The sequence below is a fragment of the Octodon degus genome, unplaced genomic scaffold (assembly GCF_000260255.1).
Source record: "Octodon degus isolate 3935 unplaced genomic scaffold, OctDeg1.0 scaffold00092, whole genome shotgun sequence".
Taxonomy (NCBI): Eukaryota; Metazoa; Chordata; class Mammalia; order Rodentia; family Octodontidae; genus Octodon; species Octodon degus.
Genome location: NW_004524668.1, coordinates 9,756,430 through 9,777,001, shown reverse-complemented (window position 1 = coordinate 9,777,001; position 20,572 = coordinate 9,756,430). Strand labels below are relative to the sequence as shown.

The 20,572-nt window shown below is 54.1% G+C and overlaps 1 protein-coding gene across 3 annotated transcripts in view; it reads left to right on the top strand.

The window, feature by feature from the left end:
* Nucleotides 1-20,572, top strand: part of Kazn (kazrin, periplakin interacting protein) — an 802,099-nt gene that overhangs the window by 686,145 nt on the left and 95,382 nt on the right. The window contains exons 2-3 of one of the 3 annotated variants that reach the window (XM_023722519.1): nucleotides 3,302-3,307; nucleotides 19,025-19,028. The exons of 1 other annotated variant lie outside the window; for it this stretch is intronic. The gene's annotated coding sequence lies outside the window, so the exon portion shown is untranslated. Of the gene's footprint in view, nucleotides 1-3,301; nucleotides 3,308-18,062; nucleotides 18,145-19,024; nucleotides 19,029-20,572 lie in introns of those variants that run through there. One more of the 3 variants, XM_023722520.1, reaches the window with a different exon arrangement.

The window sequence follows — 20,572 nt, the reverse complement described above, 5'->3', positions numbered from 1 at the left end:
AGGTGCGCGGGGCTGGGCGCGCGGGGGCGCTGCGGGCCGGGGTCGGAAGTTCTGGGTGCGCGCGGAGCCCCGGCGCCGGACGGGGGGCGGGAGGAGTCGTGCGGGACACAGACTTAGTTCTTCGCGTAGTCTGGAGCCCTAGGGATCCCGAGGATGGGGCCTGTCTGGCGCTGCTTCCCGCAGAGAAAGAGCAAGACCACGCCTGTCAGAGTCGCGATCGGTGGCATCTGCAGACACGGCTCCGACTGGACCCCTCACTGTGGGAAAGCGGCTGGCCTGGCGCAAAGTCGGGGCGGCTTCTGTAACCACACCTGTACCCAGGAGGGCGCCCCTCCCTGTCTCCTCCCCAGGGGTTGTATTTGCAAGGAACTGAGATTGCTGTGTTTCTCAGCTGCTTGAATCCCGAGTGATGTAGCGCCGTGATCTCGTTGTGTATCGCTAGACGTCCACCCCAATTAGGAAACTGTTGTAGGTTAAAATGTTCCAAGAGGTGCGCCCATTCCATCCCGTTTCCCCTCCTAAGTTATGTCCTGGGTGGAATGGGGGGGGCAGGAACCCCCAGATCCGCTTGAATGAGTAGGAAGTAACTAAATGGAAACCCGAGGGCTTTTCTGAGAAGGGTCTGTCATCGGTCTTAAATTCTGGGTTTTTTTCCAGGAAAAATGGGGGAGGTTATTTATTATGTATGGTAAACCAACTACATTCTAGTGATTTTCATGCAGTCTCCTAAAAATCTGTTTTGTACAGAATACGTATTTATTTGTTTCACTTTAGGATCTTGCTTAAATTGCCCAGGTTGGCCTTGATGTCCTGCTCCTCCTGCCTCATCCTCCCAGCGAGCTGGGATTACAAGGCTGCACCACATCAGGGCAGTCTCCTGAAAATCTTATCATTGCTATAGGAGGGAGGTTGTTTTGTCCCTGTGCCTGGGGACAGAAAAGCCCTAAGGCTGAAGGACTGGCCCAGGTTCTGGGTCTTAAGTCTTGGTGGTGGAATTTCTGATTGTATCTGTGACAGCTCCAAACTTTATACCACTCCCGAGCTTACCAGTGGGGCAGCCCAGGGCTTTGTCTAATACTTCTTTCCAGTGACAAAGAACCAGCGGCACAGCCCCCTGTTTCTCTGCAGATGGAATGCCACCTCTGCCTCCAGGTATCCGGGCAAAGCATTCCTCTCTCCAAGGCAGGTGTTTCAGTGCCCCACCTGCTGCCCAGTTGCACAGAGCAAATAAACGCCAAGACAGGTGGGCGTAAAACAGCCCCATGCGGGAGGTAAGCAGTGAGAGAGCTCAGGCAGGTAGCTGCAGGACTCTGAGACTCAGTTTAACCTTCTGTGGAGTAGAAGGAGTTGTACAGGAAACCCTTGGCCCCTTCCCGCAGGGCACACTCACACACTTTCTCCTCAGGCTGTGATCTGCTTCACCTCCACCTCCTGAGCTACGTCAGGATGACTTTTGGCCTGTATGATAAGTGCTTCGGCCATCCAGGCTGTGTTGTGTCAATGGAAGTTGTTATTATGTAAACTTGTGCGGAAGATGGCTGGGTGGAGATAGCGCTGTTTATGTGGTGTCTTCATCTGTGTGTTCTCAATAACAATACCCAAATGACATGGTACAGCTGAGGAACGCCTGCGTAGGTCCAGGGGAGTTTGTTTTCCACCAGCCAGCCCTCATGGGTGTCCCAGTAGGTGACACACTCTAGAGATATCCTTTCCTTGCTTTACAGCTGGGTAGGCTCAAACCAGGAACGCAACAAGAAAGTTTTGAGTGTTCTCTGATCCACTCCGGGTCCTTTGTCCTTTGTCCGTTTTGCATGTCTGCTTGATTTTTGATGCTGAGGGTTGAACCCAGGGCTGTGCACATGCTCCGAAAGTGGGAGGGAGGTCTTTTGTTTGTTTGGTTGGTTTTTGGTGGTGGAGCCGGGGATTGAACTCAGGCCCTTGTGCTTGCCAGGCAAACATTTATTCTACTGAGCTATCTCCCCAGCCTCTGGGAGGGAGCTCTTGTGCTTAGAACTGCAAGCTGCAATCCTTGCTGAAACAAACATTTAGTTCCCATTTCTTTCCCAGAGGAAAACCCCTTGGAGAAGCCAGTGGTTGGAGAAGCCACTTCCGTGGCAGTGCTGGGTACCCTGGGTGCCTGGTCTACAGTTGGCAGGGGATGTAGCCAGTGCTGGAGACCCGCTTGTCTACACCAGTGGTGCTTCCTAGAACTACAGCACTTTGTCCCTGAACTTTAAGGAGTTCAGGGTGGAAATGGACAGAAATTGGCACTTCGTCTCCTATGGGATGGAGAAGACTTGTACACCTTGACATAATTGCTTGGGTCAGAGTCCTAAAAGGAGCAGAGTGGTGACAGGTCCTGGAGTGGTGACAGGCCTGGTTCTCCACGGTAAGTGGGCCAGGGACCCAGTCTGTACCCGCTGCTGCCCCAGTTCTGTTTGACCTTGAGATATTCCACAACCCTATTTTCCTGTTGATATAGTTAGAATAATTGTTGGAGGGTCACAGTGCTCCAGAGCTGCCCCCCACAAAGTGATTCTCTTGCTCACTGGTGCTCTTTGACCTGGGACCATGAGTTGAGCCCTTTGGATCTGTCATTTTCCACTCATTTGATCACATGGGCCTCTGCTCTGGGCCAGGCATCTGCTCTGGGCCGGGCACTGCCATAGTGCGGGGAGATGCAGCACCAGCAGGACTGTAGCTGTTTCCACAGAGCTTCTCTGTGGACAGACAGTTTGAATTTCAATAGACAAATGTGCACTGGATGGGTCGGGGCTTGGTAAGTGCTCAGCAGAACCCTAGAGGGCTGAGATCCGTGGGAGTGGATCCCACTCAGTGTCTAGATAGGACCATCAGAGAGAGAGAGAGAGAGAGAGAGAGAGAGAGAGAGAGAGAGAGACTGCTAGGTGCCAAGTCCCTAAGGCAGACTGGTAACACACATCCACTAAAGGAACCAAGTCATTTTTTTAAAGGTGATGAGAAATTAACATATGTGTAGATGGATGGCTTTGTGCTTACTTTATCTGTCTCTATCGCTTGCTTTAGCTTTATCTGCCCCTATCAGAAGCATTTGACCTAGGTTACCTTTGTTGTATTTATTATTGTACTATCATTAGTGTTCCTGCCCCTCCTTCCGTCCCCACATAAAACGCCCGCAGTCGCCAGGGAGCTGAGGTAGCTGTTCTGTCCTGGCTCCTAGCACCCAGGTAGCTGTTTATGGCCTAACTCCTAGCACCTGAGAGCCAGCCTGTCATGGTGCTAACTCAGTAGATTCTTCATTAGTCCTTTAGCAATCAAGAAGGGACAGGTGCTCCGTAGTCTCATCTACAGATAGGGAAAGCTGTGCTCAGAAAAGTTGAGAAACTCCCCCAAGGTCACACAGCCTGTGGATATCACAGCCAAGAATTCACCCCAGCTTGTAGACCCGCAGGCAGTGTGTAAAGGCCTGGAGTGTGTGGCTTTTAAGGAAGCGGACCACAGCCTTCGGTTTCAGGGCCCCCTTAAATGTTTATCTTCTAAAAGAGCAGTCGGTTTGTCCTTTCCTTGACATTCCTTGCATTAAGCAAAGCCAGCACTTGCTTATCTGTGGGCGTGAGCAATTTCAGCAGGATGTCTTTCTGTTTTCCTCTCTGGAAAAGACTTCTGCTGGGGCGGGGATACTTTGGAATCTCTGCACTAGGAAGTAAGGGTGCTGGAGGAAACTCCACCCACGAGGGTGGGCTGATACGTTTGTGGGAGTATCTCCAGACGCAGGGGTGGGGGTGGCTATTCTGATAATCTGGCGGGGGTGGCATTCTGATAATCTGGCTCACCACCCTGCGCTCCATGGAGTAGAAGGCGTTGTGCAGGAAGCCCTTGGCCCCTGCAGCAGCCTGAGCTTTATCCTTGCCAGGGCAGGTGGCACACCCACTGGGTGCTGGGTACCACTTTGGACTCATAGACTAAGGGTTGAAATTGCTCAGCCCTGCTCTCAGTAGCTGAGTGCCCCCCAGCCGTATTATGGAAGGCTCAGTTCCCCTCTCTGCAAGATTGCCCACCTGAGAGAGGTGTGGGCAACTGGACAGGAGTCTGTGATGAGCGCCCTGGGGATCCTGAGGAAGGAAATGAGTGTCAGATTTATCCACGAGGAACTGGAAGGGTATCCGCATGTGTGTACAATACTGACTATACTGATACCGATCTTTCAAGTTTGAAATACTGAGATTTAATCAGACAAGTGGCTCTGAAGGACTGCTAGCTGCTTATTTGGTTTCTGAGTCACGGGAAATCTCCCTCATCATCATCAAACGCTCTTTACGTTCTTTGTAATATTCCAATTGCATTAACTGGCTGACTTGCCCATCGTTCTGCAGAAAAGACTTTTTTCTCTCCTTTTAATCAGCTCAAGAGCCACCGAGAGTGTGGCTCGGGGCAAACAGCCCCCATGACCCTCTCCCATCCGTACCGTGGCAAGCTGACAAAAATGAAAAACCAGGTGGATTTTTCAAATCAGGACAAGCTTTCGCCCTCGTAGATAAGCACACCCAACACATCATTAAAGCTGGCCAGAGCAATCGCCTCGGGAATCCTGTTTGCTGCAAGTGACTAAGGGCTGTAAACACCACAGAGAGGCAAGCAGGGTGGCAGGGCGTGTGTGTGTGTGTGTGTGTGTGTGTGTGTGTAGTTATTTAATGGATTTGCTCTCTGTAAATGTGTCAGATGAGTGCCTATCGGACAGGGGAAAACCCAGGATCGCCTCTGATTCCCAAAGGCCACCCTGTCTGTGACCCCTGTGCCACCCTCCGTGAAGGTGGGGATGGCAGGCCTTCTCTCGTGTGTTGCTGGGATGCCTTCAGGAGAGCCCAGGTAGAGGATGCCACTTTCGGCCTCTCCTCGCAGACCTCCCTCCATGGCGACTGCCCATCAGGTGCTGCAGCTGCCCCACATCTGGAAGAAACTCCCAACCAGAAGAGTGGAACAGGTAGGTGAGGCCCACCTGAGGTGACGTGGGGGATAGGATGTGCCACCAAGCGCTGGCTGAGGAGGAGGAGGAGAGTGAGGGTGGTACAGCACTGCACGGTGGCAATCCTCAGCCTACGTGCCAGGTTTGGGAGACCAGAGGAGGGAACACCCACCACCTGGTACCTGGCATTCAGCTCTTCTGCAGGTGCCCAATCTTTTGTTGGTACTGGGATTTAGAAGGTGATGCAGCCTCCCAGCTGGTTTGGGCTGTAACTTTATCTCAGGCATTGAGCGATCTCCCTTGTAATTGTGCAGAAGCTTCAGAAAGCCCTCCCTGGGGGCTCGGAGAGGAGGCAGGCAACAGCTGCAGCTGCCTGGGCGCCTGGTTCCCGCCCTCACCCATACAGCTTCGCCAGGGAGCCCTGACTTTGAAGTCCTGTGTGGCCAGGCAGGGAAGAATGTACACTTCAGTTCAGGCAAGCCCTGTTGGTGATGAGGAATTACTTACTGGGGGCCAGGCAGAAGGCAGGAAGCGCTCTGTCCCATGCATGCGTGGGCGGGGGGGGGGGGTCCCCTGTTCCTGGGGACCTGGGTTGCTCTCCAGCTTGTGCATAAGACCACTAAGGCCTAACAAGGTCACGCAGGTCACTGTAATGGCTGTTCCAGACTTTTGATTTGGGGGTTTTAGGCAGTCCTGGGGATTGAACTCAGGACCTTCTCCCACTGAGTTGCATCCTCAGTCTTTTTTATTTTGAGATAGGGATTCTTGCTTAGAGTTGCTCAGGCTGTGTCTTGGCAGTGCTGGGAGATTTCCCAACCCCTTTGGCCCCCTTCAAGGTTGTCTCGGCTTTGGGGATCACAGTAGTGTGGGGTACTTGCCAATATGCACATTCTCCAGTTCCCTCACCCAAGGAGTTTGTACCATTATCAGGTGCCCTGAGTGGGCTTGCTATAGGGGTTCCACAGACCAGGCTTTGAGAACCTCTGCCTTTATCTTTGTGGGATCAGATTAGTTTTAGAGGCCATGTCCTGTGGTTCCCCTTGCATCCGGGGGTGATTATCAGCAGCTCCCTGTCTCTCCTGTGGTGTCTGAGTGGACATCCTAGCTGGAGCTCTGTACTGCAGTCCCTGCCCGGGCACGGGTTCTCAGCTTCTAGTAGAAAGGGGTGCTTGGGTATCCCAGTCTTGGGAGCCCCCAGACTACCCTGCCTGCCATGACAGCAGGATGCTGGGAGGGGCACCATGCCCTCTGCACCCCAGGCATACTGAGAGCTGCAGAGACCCAGGAGGCCAAACTGTTGTCCTGTGATTCATCTCCAGTCTGCCACCGGCGGAGCCTGTTCTTCCAGCGCGCCCCGCCTCCACCTGCCTCACCCCTTTGGGCTCCTTTCTTGCTTGGCGCTGAAGTCCTGCGTGGGCCGCTTGTTTAGTTAGTGATTGTGCTTGGCGTCTCTCACCCGTGTCCACCGTGTGGAGAGCCGTGGGGTGTCTCTCTGATCTTTATCTTCCTGAGGTCCGAAGCTAAAGGGCTTAAGGGGTAGAGAATGGGGAGACCCTGCCCCTGGCCCTATCCTGTGTGCCAAACCCTGGAATCTATGACCTCGAGGCACATTCCAGGGTGGGATCTGTCCTGCACCTTTTTCCTTTTCTTTTTTTTTTTTTTTTTCTTTTTAAAATTTTTTTAAAAATATATTTGGTATAAGGTCTCACTCCACAGCTCAGACTCGTAGTGATCCTCCTGTTTTCAGCCTCCCCAGGGCTGGGATTATAGGCGTGCCCCACCACGCCCTGTCTTGATGGCCGGCTCAGCGCACCTGGGGGCAGGGCCTGTGCTGAATCTGGTGCCGGGGATGGAACCCCTGCTCCTGTGCTTGCCTAGGTGAGTCCTGAGCTATCTCACCGACCCTAATTTCTTTTTTTTTCTTCTTCTTCTTTTCCTTTTTGTGGTACTGGGCTTGAACACAGTACCTTTGCAGTGAGTTGCACGCCTGCCCCTTTTTGTTATTTTTGATACAAGGTATCCTCTTGTTTTGTTTCTTGGTGCCAGCATTGAACAGGGCCCTCATTGGTGGTGAGCACATGCTGTAGCGCTGAAAGGATCATGGTTCTTCATTTTTTTTGGGGGGGGCAGGGGAATCATGGTTCTTTAGGTGTGCGGTAGAAATGTCTGCCCAGGTAAAGTCTTTCCTCTTTTGAACCCTGGGGACGATCCAGGAAGATCTTTCTATAGGAGGAGAAACAGAGGCCGACACCATGCGATCTCACCAGGGCAATACCTCTGGCTGAGGAACTCTATGAGACGCAGTGGCTCTGTGTCTGCTCCGTCTAGATTGGGAGCTGCCGGACTTCAGTGTCACCAGTACGACTCCAGAGCCAAGTTTTAACTTCTACATTAAAGGCCACGTGTGGCTGGTGGCCCTTGTGCCGAAGCTGGTCCTGAGCCAGGATATGAGCGAGTATTCCTGGGTCCTGTCCCAGCTTGTTAAAGACTGAAATGTTTATCTGGTTGTCATGGTCCTCAAAGGCCACCATGCCTGGTCCCTGGACCCCGCCTGGATCTGAACTGTGAGAGGCGGTTGTTTGTGAGTGTCATTTCTGGGACCTTACACCAGACCTGGGCCAGAAGATCTGCATTTTGAACAAGCTCCCTGCTGCCCCGCGACTGAGGTTGACCCAGTCTGCCCTGTGGGATCCAGGTCCTCAACACCTTCTCTTTTTCCTCCATGGGTTTCCTGGACGCAGTGACCGGCCTGTACCTTTGTGCCTTGGCCCCTACCTCTGCCTTCACCTCTGCCGAGCAGCCACCTCCTGGTCCATCAGGAGTCAGAGCTGCCCTCCTCTGGCAGGAGCTTGGCACCTGTCTGGGCAGTGCCCACTGCTCTCCCTGCAAGGACAGAGCACTTGGTATCTAGAGCTGTTTTCTCCTGGGGACCATGGGAGGTTAGACAGCATGGGCATCCGGGGCAGGGAAAACTCATGATGGGCAGTGCAGTTCTTCTACTCTTGGATGCTTTCAAGGATGGTTTTGAGGACTCACTTGTTCTCCAGGCAAGTGATTGAAGCACTGGCTTTTTATATTGAGCCAAAAACCTATCCACTCCTTGGTCTGTGTACCACCATGGAAGACCCTACTAAATGCGTTATCTGGTGTAGTAGGTCCTCTGTGATCAGAAGACAGTCACTTGGCACATAGACCAAGACACCACCCTAGACCAGCCTTCATTCTTTCAATTTCGTTTTTGTTCTTTGAGGTAGTTTTTCACTATGTACTCCAGGCTGGCCTTGAACTCACTATGCACCCCAAGCTGGCCTTGAACTAACAGCAGTCCTTTTGCCTCAGCTTGCTGACCACTAGGAGGCTCAGCATGCACCACCACTCCAGGCCAGTACTTGAGGCTTCTGTACACTCTGCCAGGCCAAGAGGTTGGTGCTGGGTGAGTGGAGGACAGGAGTCCTTCCTTGATCTGCCCGGTACGACCACCCTTAGATCTGTGGCCCCATCCTTGGAGTAGTCTTCTTTTGCGAATCTAAGGGAGGGGTATTCCAGGCTTTCCTGATGTTTGTTTAAGAGGATTCACTAGGGGCCGGAAGTCAGGTAACTGCCCTGGGCACAAGCTGGGGAGAGGCAGGTGGGCAGGCTTGTGAACCCCAAGACACTCAGGCCTCTTGCTCCTTTTGGGATCACAGCCTGGGCACATTACTGCCCAAGGCTTGTGGAGAACGTCCAGTAAACATTCACCTACAACCAAGAGATGGTAGAAAGAGGAAGGGGAGGGTGAAGAGAAAAACAGTGCCTTCACCCCACCCCCCAGAGAATAAGATCAAATGCCCCTGCCTGGGAGCAAAGAATTTGAATCTGCTGTCCTCCTGCCTGGCCAGGCCAGTCTAGATCAGAGGGTCTGGTTTCTTAGCCCCTGCTTCAGCATCATCCACTTCTTGCAGGTGTGCTTGTAGAGAAAATGCTAATTTACAAGGAGATTTATAGCTTTCTCCAGAGATCAGTAACAGGGAGGGTTTCCAGGGTTAATTTTCACAGGGGCCAGCCAGATCTTAGCTGAAAACTCCGCCTTTGGTCTTGGCTGACATCCCTGTTGCCCACTTGCCCTGAGAAGCGTCTGGCTTTCTCCTGGGTTGGGGCTTCATCTTCCCCGGGACGGCAGGGTAGAAGCTTGCATGGGCTTCTTTGTGCAGCCTGCCACAGTGGACTGTCCAGCCTGAGTGGCGATAGCCTGCAGCTCCAGGGGGCCATGGCAACGTGCCCACATTGTACAGGGCATTTTCTAGTCTCAGATCAGCTGCAGTGTGAATACCTGCCTGTTTCTAGGACACTGACTTCTTCAGTTTCCCGATCTGACACTCTTTGGCCAACCATGCAAAGTATTTCCGAGTGCACACACGGGCGCTGGGAAGTGTGTGCGGGTCTTACTTTGCTCTGTCTGAAGTCCTATACCCACCCAGTTTTGTGCACCCAGGAAAGACATCCCCAGCCTCCAGGAACCGTAGGGTTTCATGGGTGTCGGGAGAGAAGCCACTGGCCAAAGCCTGTCATCCTGGGTATACATAAGGTTTGAAGTCTGGGAACTGGAAGTGGCAGGAAAATGATGAGGTCCCCCTAAGGATCAGAATAAGATACTCAGAGGCAGAGTCTCTGCCTGCGGTGCGCCGTCCACACCAAGTTTCATCTGCCTCGATTGCCGAGCGGTCCTTTATTCCAGTGGATGCTGCAGCAGCCTGAGTTAGAATCACCACTCTGCTTGGTCCGGTGTCGCTTTCCCTGTGGGTGTGGGCTTTCTAGAAAATACACCCAGTCAGGAAGGTGCCCTGGCCAGGCAGGCCGGCTCCCAGGGGTTTTGGCCTGATCTTTTGCATCTAGGCTACTGTTGCTTCTGGAGGCGCGAAGTACTGGCTCGTGCTGCCCAACTCCAAGAGGGATGCAGTTAGGGACTAGATACTCATCTGGGTTGGCAGGAGGACTGCAGAGCTGCCTCTTTGTCTTTCACCTCTTGTGCTTAGAGCCAGATCGTGCATTCTGCTGAGCTGGGCGCAAGCTGTGTGAGTGGGGAAGGGGGCAGAGCCACAGGCTCTTTCCATGTACATTTTTTGAATACTTTTCTCCTCCGCTCTCCCAGGAGGCAGCCGCAGCCTGGAAGTGGCATCTGACCTTTGGGTTGTGGGGGAGCCAGACAGGCAGGGGGGCTGTTTTCGGTGGGGTTGCCAACAGCCCTCTGAGCAGGAATGAAGTCACATTCCAGCTGTTCTCAGTCCATAAGCTGGGGGCTGGAGATCCGGCAGAGAAAGCCTGGTGGATTCCCGTGCCTGCCTTTGGAATCACGAGGGCTGCTTGCTCTGTCGTCAGGACCAACCTGTTGGGAGCCCCACAGTGGATGCTGTGTCTGTAGGCTTGGTACAGAAGATTCCTGAAGCCCCTTGGCGACCTGGGGACGGTGCATCCACGCAGGGGTGGGTGTCAGAGCCAGAAGGCAGTGGTTTTTGAGGGAGGAGGAGTAGAAGGGAAGATAACCAAGCTGTGCGTATGTGTGCAGTATCCTCCATGTGCAAGAATGTCCACTCGTTTTTCTTCTGTGTTCATTTGCTGGACGGTCTTACCCTGTAGTCCAGGCAGGCCTCAAACTCACAATGTGGCCTAATCTGGCCTGGAACTTGCAATGATGCTCCTGCCTCAGCCTCCCAAGTGCTTGGATTACAGGTGTGCACTACCACGCCCAGCTGACCATGTTTCATTCATTCAAGCCTGTGACAAAGCTGTGAGCCAGGCGCTCTTGCGCCTCCATTTACAGCGGAGGCAGCTGAGTCACCAAAAGGGAAGGTGATTGGCGTAAGGTCACTTGGGGTGAGTGGCGGGGACTCTGATTCCCATGACTGACCATGCTGTGCCTCTGGGAGGTGCCCGGAACTGCACGTCACCCGCAGCTCCCCATTGTAGTGACAGTTTCCTCAGACCTAACGCGTCACCCCACTGCCCCTCGCTGCCACAACCCTCTCCTTGCTCCAAAGTCCCACGTTTTTCCGTGCCTTGATCATATGGCTTCGTGGTCCATGCTGCCACGCTTCAAACAGATCAAGGTCCTGAGGAGGGTCAGACTGCCCACAGGTCTGTGTGACGAGGAGGGCGGGAGTCAGGGAAAGTGCCGGGCAGGGTCTGGACTCGTCCCTGCTCTACCCTGGACTTCCTGGGTCACCTGGCTGAGTCATGGAGCTGCTTCTTGGGCAGTGGCTTGACCGCCTTTTAAAAAGGACTGTAAAACCCACTACTGGGCTGGGGTGGTAAACGTAACAGAAGTGAGAGGGCTTTTTATTTATTTATTTTTTTAATGAATTTAGGACAGGATGTACAGGGTCTCACTACGTAGATCGGACTCATAGTGATTCTCCCGTTTTCAGCCTCCCAAGCACAGGGATTTATAGGCGCGCATCACCACACCCAGCCCCTGTGCTATCTGGCCAGCCCTCAAAATGAGAGCACTTCGAAATAGAAGTTGGAAGCATTACATTGAGCTCAGTAGTGTCATTCAGTCCTCTTCCTCACCGGCCTACCAGGGACTTCCGTCCCAGTTGTATCTGTTAGGATTGGGACCGGGGCAGCACACGGCAGATCAGCATCCTGGGAAGAGGTACTGAGGGTGGCAGGCCCTGAGCCACGCAGGTGGGCACGGCCTAGAACTTTCTGGGGCTGTGCCTGGTTCATCCTCTGTCTGTACTCCTGATCCCACCCCTGACTTTGCTGGGCAGGTGCGGGGCTGTGGGTTGCTGAGCCCATCTGCTCTAAGTTGCTAAAGTCCCAAAGCCCTGGAGCCAGTCCCCCTCGCCAGGCCTGCTCTTTCTCAGCCCAAGGTAATTTTTCAATTAATTTGATTGGCTGCAAAATGGGACGCCCTGGAGTGTGGGAAAAAGGCCCAGGCCTGAAGTGCCCTCCCTTCCATCCCAACTGGGGCTTGGCTTTCAGAGGGAGGATCCAATTTCACTTCAGGACACCAGGATGTGATCCCAGTGCCCCTCAGAAGAACCCCAGATGGCGCCTTCTGGCATCCTGGCGGCGAGCAGCCCCTCGGCTGCCCTCCCACCCCCACCCGGCCCACAGTGAGGGGCTGGAATGGAGCTTGTTAGTGACTTTATTGCTAAACAATTTAGAAAGGTGGCCTTGCCAGTTTTCATAAGTGAAACATTTAAAGTATGTAGAGCATATTTTATTTCTTCCTGGGGCAGCTGCTCAGCCGGGCTGGAGGATAATGAGGAGTGAACGGCATGGATTTGTGGGTGCCCTAGAGCACAGGGGCGAGTGGCTGCCACAGTCTGAAAAGACGCAGACAGCTGGAGCTCGAGACAGGCCCTCCTTTCCCACGCCTACCGTGGGGTTGGGCGGGTTTGGGTGGCAACCACAGCTGGCTGCTGTCCCCGGAGCAGAGCGCCACCGCCCAACCACACCCCTTTCTGGAGCTGTTACTTGGGCTCCGTCACAGCACACTGTTATCCCCGCTCTCCTGCTGATGTCACTGGCGGGACAGAGCCTGGATCTAAAAGAGAAGACTCACTTCAGAACATCGGCTTGTACCCGTTGTCCAGGAGATGGGTGACATGCAGGAACGTGGAGGTCACAGGATGGCAGGAATCTCGAGTTCCTTTTTACCTTTGGGCCACAGAACCCTCCACACTGCCATGTGTTTAAACCCGTGTGGACTTGGTTTTGAATTCCTCTGAAATCCCTAATCTGCTTGCTGTGTGGGTCTGCAGATGCAGCACTTCACACTGGAGCCCCTGTGTTATGGCGACGTCTGGGACAGCATCTGCTGGCGCTGGCCACCCCTTCTGTGCAGGATTGTTAACATCCGGAGGCCTTGAGCTGCCTCAGCTTGCTGAAGCATTTACCTCCAGCCAGTGGCTGAGACGGACTCGATCTATGCGTGTTTCTAGGGCTTGGACCCAGAATCCTGCCGCCAGTTTGGCTGTCCATGCATAGGAATAGAAATGCCAGTTCTTTCTTTCCCCCGTGTTCTTGGAAGGGTTGCTCCTCACCCAGAGCTGCCACAGGCAGACTCACCAGCAAGTGGGGCATGTGGCCCCCATGCATTCCATGGGTTCAGGTTCTGGGTGGAGTAGGAAACAGACTCAGGCTGTGAAATTAAGCGAAGTGTGAGGCCTTGCTCCTGGGCTCTTCCCTATTTGCAATGAACTTTGTGCTCAGCGCATAGAAGGGCTGTGTCATATAACACATGTTTGACCTTCTTCAGGATTTTTGTCTGTTTGGTCATTTTTTTTTTTCTTCCTGGAGGGTGGAGAAGAGGGAGGGAGGTTGAGAGTGAAGGTCACATGTGGTTGGGTGGGGAAGGAAAGCAGCGGTGGCATCAGTGGCTGCTGTCTGCTGGGGTACCTCCCTTCGGAGCCTGTCCTTGGGAAGCAGAGGTCATTGTCCGAGCCAAGGCTGGAGTATCCAGCTGACGTATCATCAGAAGTTCAAAGAAATCCTACCTTTCACTCTATATTCAAATTCTTTGTCTTGGTGTTTCACTGGGAATAAGATACGCCACCTAGTATCCTGGGCTGGAGGCCTGGTCCTGGTTTACTTAAGCCCGGGAGCTTTGGAATCAGACTGGCTTCTGAGTTGGGGTTCAGCTGTGCCCCCCAACCAGCTCTTTGGCCTCACATGGCCAGCCCACCTGTCCAGCCTCTATCTCTGCAGGAGGATGGGACATTAGCAGTTCTCCACACAGTTGGTGAGAGATAACAGTGGGTGAGACCTAGGCTGGGTGTGGGGAGAGGTGGACTGGTCACTCTAGCCAGAGAAGTTGGACTTGAAGTTCAGGCAGTGGTTGGTGCTGCCTGCTCTCATGGTGCCCAGATGGCTTCCCGTGGCTCCATGCCTCCTCAGCTTGAGACTCCTAGGGCAGTGAGCACCGGGATCTGGTCCACAGATCAGCTCTGATTGGACTGGCTTAGGTTATGGTTGTTCTCTTGAACCAATCACAGTGGCCAGAGTGAGTCAGTGCTGTGATTGATCAGGCTCAGTCACATTTCCATTCCTGAAATAAGCGTTGATGGAGGGGGTGGGGTCCCTGAGGAACAGGACCATGCTGAGTCAAAAAGAAGGGAGGATAGATAGCATCAGACACGTCTGATGCCCACCGTGGGGTCAGGTGGATGATGAGAACCTTGGGATGGAAAAAGCAGGTGAGTGACCTCTCATGGGAGGTAGTAGCTTTCTGGCTCAGTGTGACAAGTAGCATGAGACAGTCTGGGACAGTCCAACAGCCTCCTCGGCTTGCCTAACTTAGCCTTGGCTTGCTGATTTTAATTCTAATTCACCTCGACTGTTGAAAGAGGCAGCAGACCCTTGTGCTCCCCTCCTCCTGCCCGAGCAGGTGGGTAGCAGCAGACCCCTCCAAGCCACGAAAGGACCTGGCCCCCCTTTGGGGTGGAGCGGTCATGGCCATGTCTGTCCATCAAGGACTCAGCCGCCCTGGTGGCCAGCAAGTGACTGCTTCTCCAGCCCCAGCCAGATGATGTGTTTGGAGGTTCGTGTGCCTCCCAGTGCTAAAATCTTCTGCTAGAGATTTGTGTGGCCTCAGCCTCGGGGATGGCACTCAGCTTTCCAGCCATCCTCCTCCTGGGGTCCAGGGCTGCTTGAGGGGGGGTTAAGATTCCTCTACTTCTGGGGGATCAGAGCATATCTCTGCCTCTGGACTTCTGAGGGTCCCCTTTCCAGGACAGGGACCAGGCTGGACACAGCGTCCCCATGGCAACTTGGGCCCCTGGGTGGTGAAGATGAGGGCTTAGTCTGGCAGGAGGCCTGCAAGGGGATCTGGCTAGAAGTCAGATCATAAGCTCAGCCACTACACCCAGCAGCCTCTGCAGGGAAAATGATTCAACAAAGCCCAGAGGAAAAAACAAAGATGTGGAATGTGAGAGAGAAAAAGGCAGCGTTACTGGGGTTCCTGCAGTGCCCTGCGCCGGATGGGTGGCATGGGGCGGCCTTGGGAGGGGCAGACGCTGTTCAGGAGCAGGTGAGTATTTTCTGAGAGCCCCCTCCTGTGTAGGGATTATGTATTGCTCTCTGTCACCCCCAAGGCTGTGTCAGGATCTTGTGACAAAGACTCAGAGAACACAGAAATCTGCAGCTCAGTCCCAGTTCTCTCTGCCGGGACCTGTTTCTGGCCTCTCAGGCCTGTCTGCACAGGCATCAGCCTGGGGCACAGCAGAGCCAGCCTGGTGACGGCACAGCTCCTCACACAGGGACCAGGCAGGAGGAAAGCATAAGGGCTGGCAGAGGGGATCAAGGCTGAGGCTGGGTCCACCCATGCTGCAGCTCAGGGTGCCCACAGGCGGCAGCCTTGGCTGTTCTCAGACTCAGCCCCAAGCTCTGCACCTGCACACAGTGCCCCGGGGGAGGCTCGTTCAGGTTTCCGGGGCAGCTGCGGGGCTCCATTTGCTGGAGTCTGCCAGAGCTGCTCCTGCTTCCTGCCACTTGCTGCCCTTGGAGAAGGCAGGAGAACAGGGTGCCCCAGTCCTTTGGCAGAGAGCCCCGGCCCCGCCCTGAGTTCAGGCATCACTGGGTGCACCAACATGTTGGTCCTGTTACTGTTTAGACTGAGGAGACTGGGGCTCTTGTCCCATAAGAGTTCTTGAAACATTGCCCCTCAGTGCCTTTAAAACCAGCTTCCCCTGATGTACAAAGGCCACTGCTTTGGATGGGTAGGGACCATCTAGGTGGGCAGCTACAACCCCTCACACAGCTGACATGTGCCTCACTAGTGTCTCGAGGTGGGGGGGATCCTCAGCCCTCATGGGGTCAGTGCCTGGCAGCCCCTGGGTACTCAGAAACGACAGTGGCTGTGGTCTCTAAGACAGTAAAGGGGATGGTGGTGGGTCGTGGCATCCAGAGGTGACCTTTTGGCTGTGTTGCACGTGGAACAGTTCTCTGGGCATCTGCTGAGGGTGATGTCCCCACCCCATACACTGTTGGAGGCCAGAGCTCAGTCCCCTGAGCTGCCAAGATCAGGGTCAGCAGGGCTCAGACCAAAGTGCCTTCTAAGAGCCAACAGGGAAGGCAGGCAGGTTGGCCCTGGCCCTGGATGTGTTTTTGTGGAGGGGAGCCTTAAAAATGAGTTTTTAATGGAAAATGTGAACTACTTCACTGCTCTGTTTAGATTTTGTTTTCCTTGAGGTGTAATTTACACATAGTCTAAGCATAGGTCTCAGGTCTGTGGCCTGGGATCAGGGAGTCCGGCAGCTGTAGCTTGGCTGGTGTCTACCCTACCCCCACAGGCAGCGGGGTGCAGTCACTCTCGGCCCAGGCTTGAGGACCTCACTGCCGTCCAGCCTCTACTGAGCCCCCTGCTCTCTTCTCCCCGCAGGCTTGGTGACCCAGCCTTCATGCCCTGCCCTCTACCCAGGCCTCTGGGGTAGGGCCACCCAGGGCTCCTGTGGTGATTGGGGTCACGGCCATCTTGGATTACAGAGGCCGAGGTCAACCCCTGGTTACGGAGGCCACCACCCTGGGAGGAGGCTGAGGCTGCCCTTCATCATGATCTGGGGAGCCGCCCGTGACCCCATCTGGAGCCTGTGATTATTTACTTTTTTTTTTTTTGAGATTATTTCCACTTAGATGACTGCTTTGTTTAGGGTTTACCGCAGGCACAAGAGTCTGGCTTGGCTCCTTGTCCAGCTGAGAGGCCAGAGGTCGCAGGTGTCCAGGTCAGACAGCCGGCAAGTAGGGAGCTGGGCCTGCGCCCCACTGGCACACTGCAGACCCGTCAACCCCCCTCTTGCTTGCTACCTCAGACCTTGCACTGAGCTGTGAACCGGGCATCCCCAGGCAAAGTGCAGCCCCTCAGAGCCTTGGGGACCCCGGAACCAGGTGAGGGTGGAGACCACAGCCCCACCTGCGCTGTGCAGCATGGGTTGGGGGCTCCTTCTGTCCGTGTCACCAGCCAGGCCAAGCCTGGCTGAAGCTCAGGAAACCCTCGCCATCGCTGGTACCAGAGCTCTGTGATGCACTGTGCAGAGAAGGTGCGGTGGATGCCAGCGCTGTTTGTGCCAGAAAGGTGGCTGAGGTGCCCTCCTCGGACTGCAGCTCTTTGTGAGGCAGCTCAGGGCTGTGCCGAGTGGGAGTTGAGTCCCCGTCTGAGGGGGCTGGGCCACCCAGAGCTCAAGCTCTGCCTTGGCTCATCCTTTTACTGGTGATTGAACCCGGGCCTTCCACACACTAGGCAAGTGCTCTGCCGCTGAACTACAGCCCCGCCCTTTTATTTTGAGACAGGATCTCAGAAAGTTGCCCAGGTTGGCCTGGAACTTGGGGGCTTCCTGCCTCAGCCTCCCGAGTAGCTGGGATCAGCAAAGGGTGCCACCATGCCTAGCTCTGGCTCTGCTGTTCATTGTGCGACCCTGGTCCAGTCATGCAATGCCTGCTCCACAAACTCCTCATGTGGAAAGGTGGAATGATAACTAGGACCAGCTTCTTGGGATTATTGTAAGAATTAATCTATTGAAGATGTGTAAAAAAGACTGTGGAGGTCATGGTGTGAGCTCAGGAAGTGTTAGCAAAGGCATAATTGTTGCTATAATGTATAATAATTATACTATTATTGCTGTTCAGACCAAGGCTTGGGGAAGCCGGACTTGTACTCCTGTAACTCACTGAAAACCTTAGCTGTCTCAGAGTGCCTGCATGTTATTAGGTGCCTGCTCCTGCTCCAGTCAGTAAGTCTGCCTTTCAATATAAAAGGGGTGACAGGACAAAGCCAGGTTTTCTTAAAGGGCAGTCTGTCCTCCGGACTTTTTACTTTATCTCACTGAGTAGAACAGGTCACGTGGGCAACCTTTACTGCAATGCAGGCTGGGAAATCGTGCTTTTTGAAAGCAGGGCTCTGCTTTGGTAGACTACAGATGGAATGCAGAAGGGCAGAATCTGTCTTCCTGTTGCTACCAAGTGTGACGGTCCTCTGAGCAGGCACCCTGTACCTCCTTGCCCTTGGGGAAGAGGCTCCTGGGGGCCCCAGCCCTGGCCTGCTAGCTGGGCAGGTTGCCCTGGGGCAGTGCCGTTGGTGGCTGCCAGTGTGCCTTCCACAGCAGGCAGAGACCTCTGCTGAATCTGGGGCCTCTCAGGGGCCTGCTTCTCCACCTCTTCCTGCCCTACTTATCATCCTAGCATGCTGTGGCTGCCCAGCATCGGTGGAAGGCATTGGTGAAAAGGTACACAGTCACTGCTAGCGTTTCCATCCTTTGGCACAGGCTAGAATGGTTTCTTCGGAGATGGCAGTTCTTCCCTGTGCAGCACGCCTGCCCTTGGAGCACGTGCTGCACCGGTGCTTCATGGATGCCCTTTCTCCTTCCTTCATCTTGGGCTGTGTGGACTGTGGCCCCCAGGAGGACTTCACACAGAGTGGCTGCAGGGTACACTGCTCTGTCCCAGGCCCTGTATGTGTGCTGGGGTTGTTCCTTGTGCTTCACACTGATTACTCGTTGACAGCCACCTGCCTGTCTGAGTGACCGCCGTGGTGCACAGCGCAGCTGCAGGCCAGAGCCTGAGCTCTCTGTTCCTGCTGAGAGGAGGAGCACACACATCAGCAGCATTCATTAAGTTTTTCCCGAGGGCTCTGGTATCACAAAGACCCAGAGAGGTTCAGCGACTTGTCCGCCGTCACATAGCAAGAGAGTGGCTCTGTGAGATAGAAACCAGAGCCTTCCCCCTCCAGGTCCGTGCTGCTGAGGAAAGTGGGCTGTCCAGAGGGGCAGGCGAGCTGTGGCTGCTGCTAGGTCCCACACAGCATGCACACTTCCACATGGGCCTTATGCTTTGTGCTCACCAGGCAAGCACTCTCCACTGAGCCCCAGCCCCTGGTCCCCACACCACACCTGTCTTGCTTGTTCCCATGTCCCGTTTCACAGGTGAGGCCAGAGAGGGGATGTGGCCACCGTGCCCATCACTGGCCTGGGGCTGAGGTTGGGCTTAGGTTTGCTAGGCCTGCGGCCCTGGTCCCCTACGGCTCCCAGCTTCCACGCCCACCGGGGCCAGGTGCACTGCATAATCTGTAAGCCTCTCACTGTGCTTTCTGCAGAGTTGTTTTTCCAGCCGGGTCTCCTAAGGCTCAGTCCGCTGCAGGTGCCACACCTGTGTTCCACTGGCCCAGCTCCCACGTGATTGTTCTAAGCCTGTCGGGAGAGGTGGGGCCTCGGCTCCAAGACACCTGCTGGGGTGCACTTGGAGGACAAACGCCTCCAAGGGGCCCAGGCCCTGGCCTCATCTCAGTCCGGCTCGAAGCTGTTCCCTTCCTTTGAGGTGCTCCGGCGCATCGACCCATGAGGCCACCCGGTGGCCTGGTGCCAGCATCCCTGTGGGATGGGAGTAGGGTTGCTGGCATGAAATGTAGTACTCCCAGTTACATTTGAATTTCAGATAAGCGTGCGTCTCCAATCTAAATATTTCCGTGTACTGATGGGAACGCACTCCTGCTAAAAATGGGTCTTGTTTGTCGAAGCTCACATTTCACTGTGCATCTGGGACTTCCGTTGTTTTGTTTTGCTAAATCTGGCAACCTAAGCGGGCAGCACCCATGCAGTGCGTATGACAGCTGCCCTGGAGAAGTGACACAAGTCATGCGCTGTGGAGTTAATAATGTCCCTTAGTTATTGCAGACTGATCAGGTCCACAGTCTCCCAAATGAGGGTAAGGCGAGGGCTAAATAAACAGGGCAAATAGAATAATTTCAGGGCTCCAGGAGAATCAAAATCCTCACAGAATTTGAGATTCTGTCGGGCTAAGACCAAGACCTCCTCCAGGCAGCCAATATTATTTAGTTATCAGAATAAAGGAGGAGAGTAGGCAAGAAGGGTGGGAATCGCTCAAGGACTTCTCCAGGTAATGTATTAAGTTGATCCATCCCAGAGAGAGGTGCCTGAGGCTACAGTCTTTATCTAGTTGAGGGTGGGCCAGGCATCCTTGGCTATTACATTGCGTCGTCTTTTGAGGCTGTTCCGGTTTCACCCACCATTACAGGCCTCAGCTGGGATCAGTGACTCATAGTGGCTCCCTTACTATGCATCCGCTGCCCATGTTCAGGTGAGGAGCCCAGGCCGTGAACAGACACCTAAGTGAACAAGGAAAGCCAGTGGGTTCATTGAAGTCCTGCTCAGAACTGCTTCGGAGCGCTCTCCGTCAATATGCAGAGTCATGAGGAGGCCCTGACCGGGCCTGGATCGCAGCCTTCCTCATAGACAATCGTAAATGACCACGGTCACTTCCTCATGATGGTATGAGGAAGCCTAGAAGTCCTCTAAATAAAATTAAACAGAAACAAAGCCACTGTCCCTGTCCTCTGTCTGCATGGTAATGTTTTATACAGGGACACACATCAGCAGTCACTCTTGATCTTGAAATAGCCACTTGGTGACACTGGGAACAACAGAACACCCTAGCAGGATGGGTAGCTGGAAAGCATTGGTGTAGGGGGAAAAATTCCAGAGTTTTGGATCCTGCTAGAGATGGCAAGCCAGAGCAGGAGCACGAAGGGGTGACCAGGTGATGACCTCCAACATTCTGACTTCTCCAGCCACCCTCTTGCTCCTCCTCACAGTCTCCCCAGGTACTGGGGCTCAAGGCTCTCTTTTTTCTTTTTCTTTT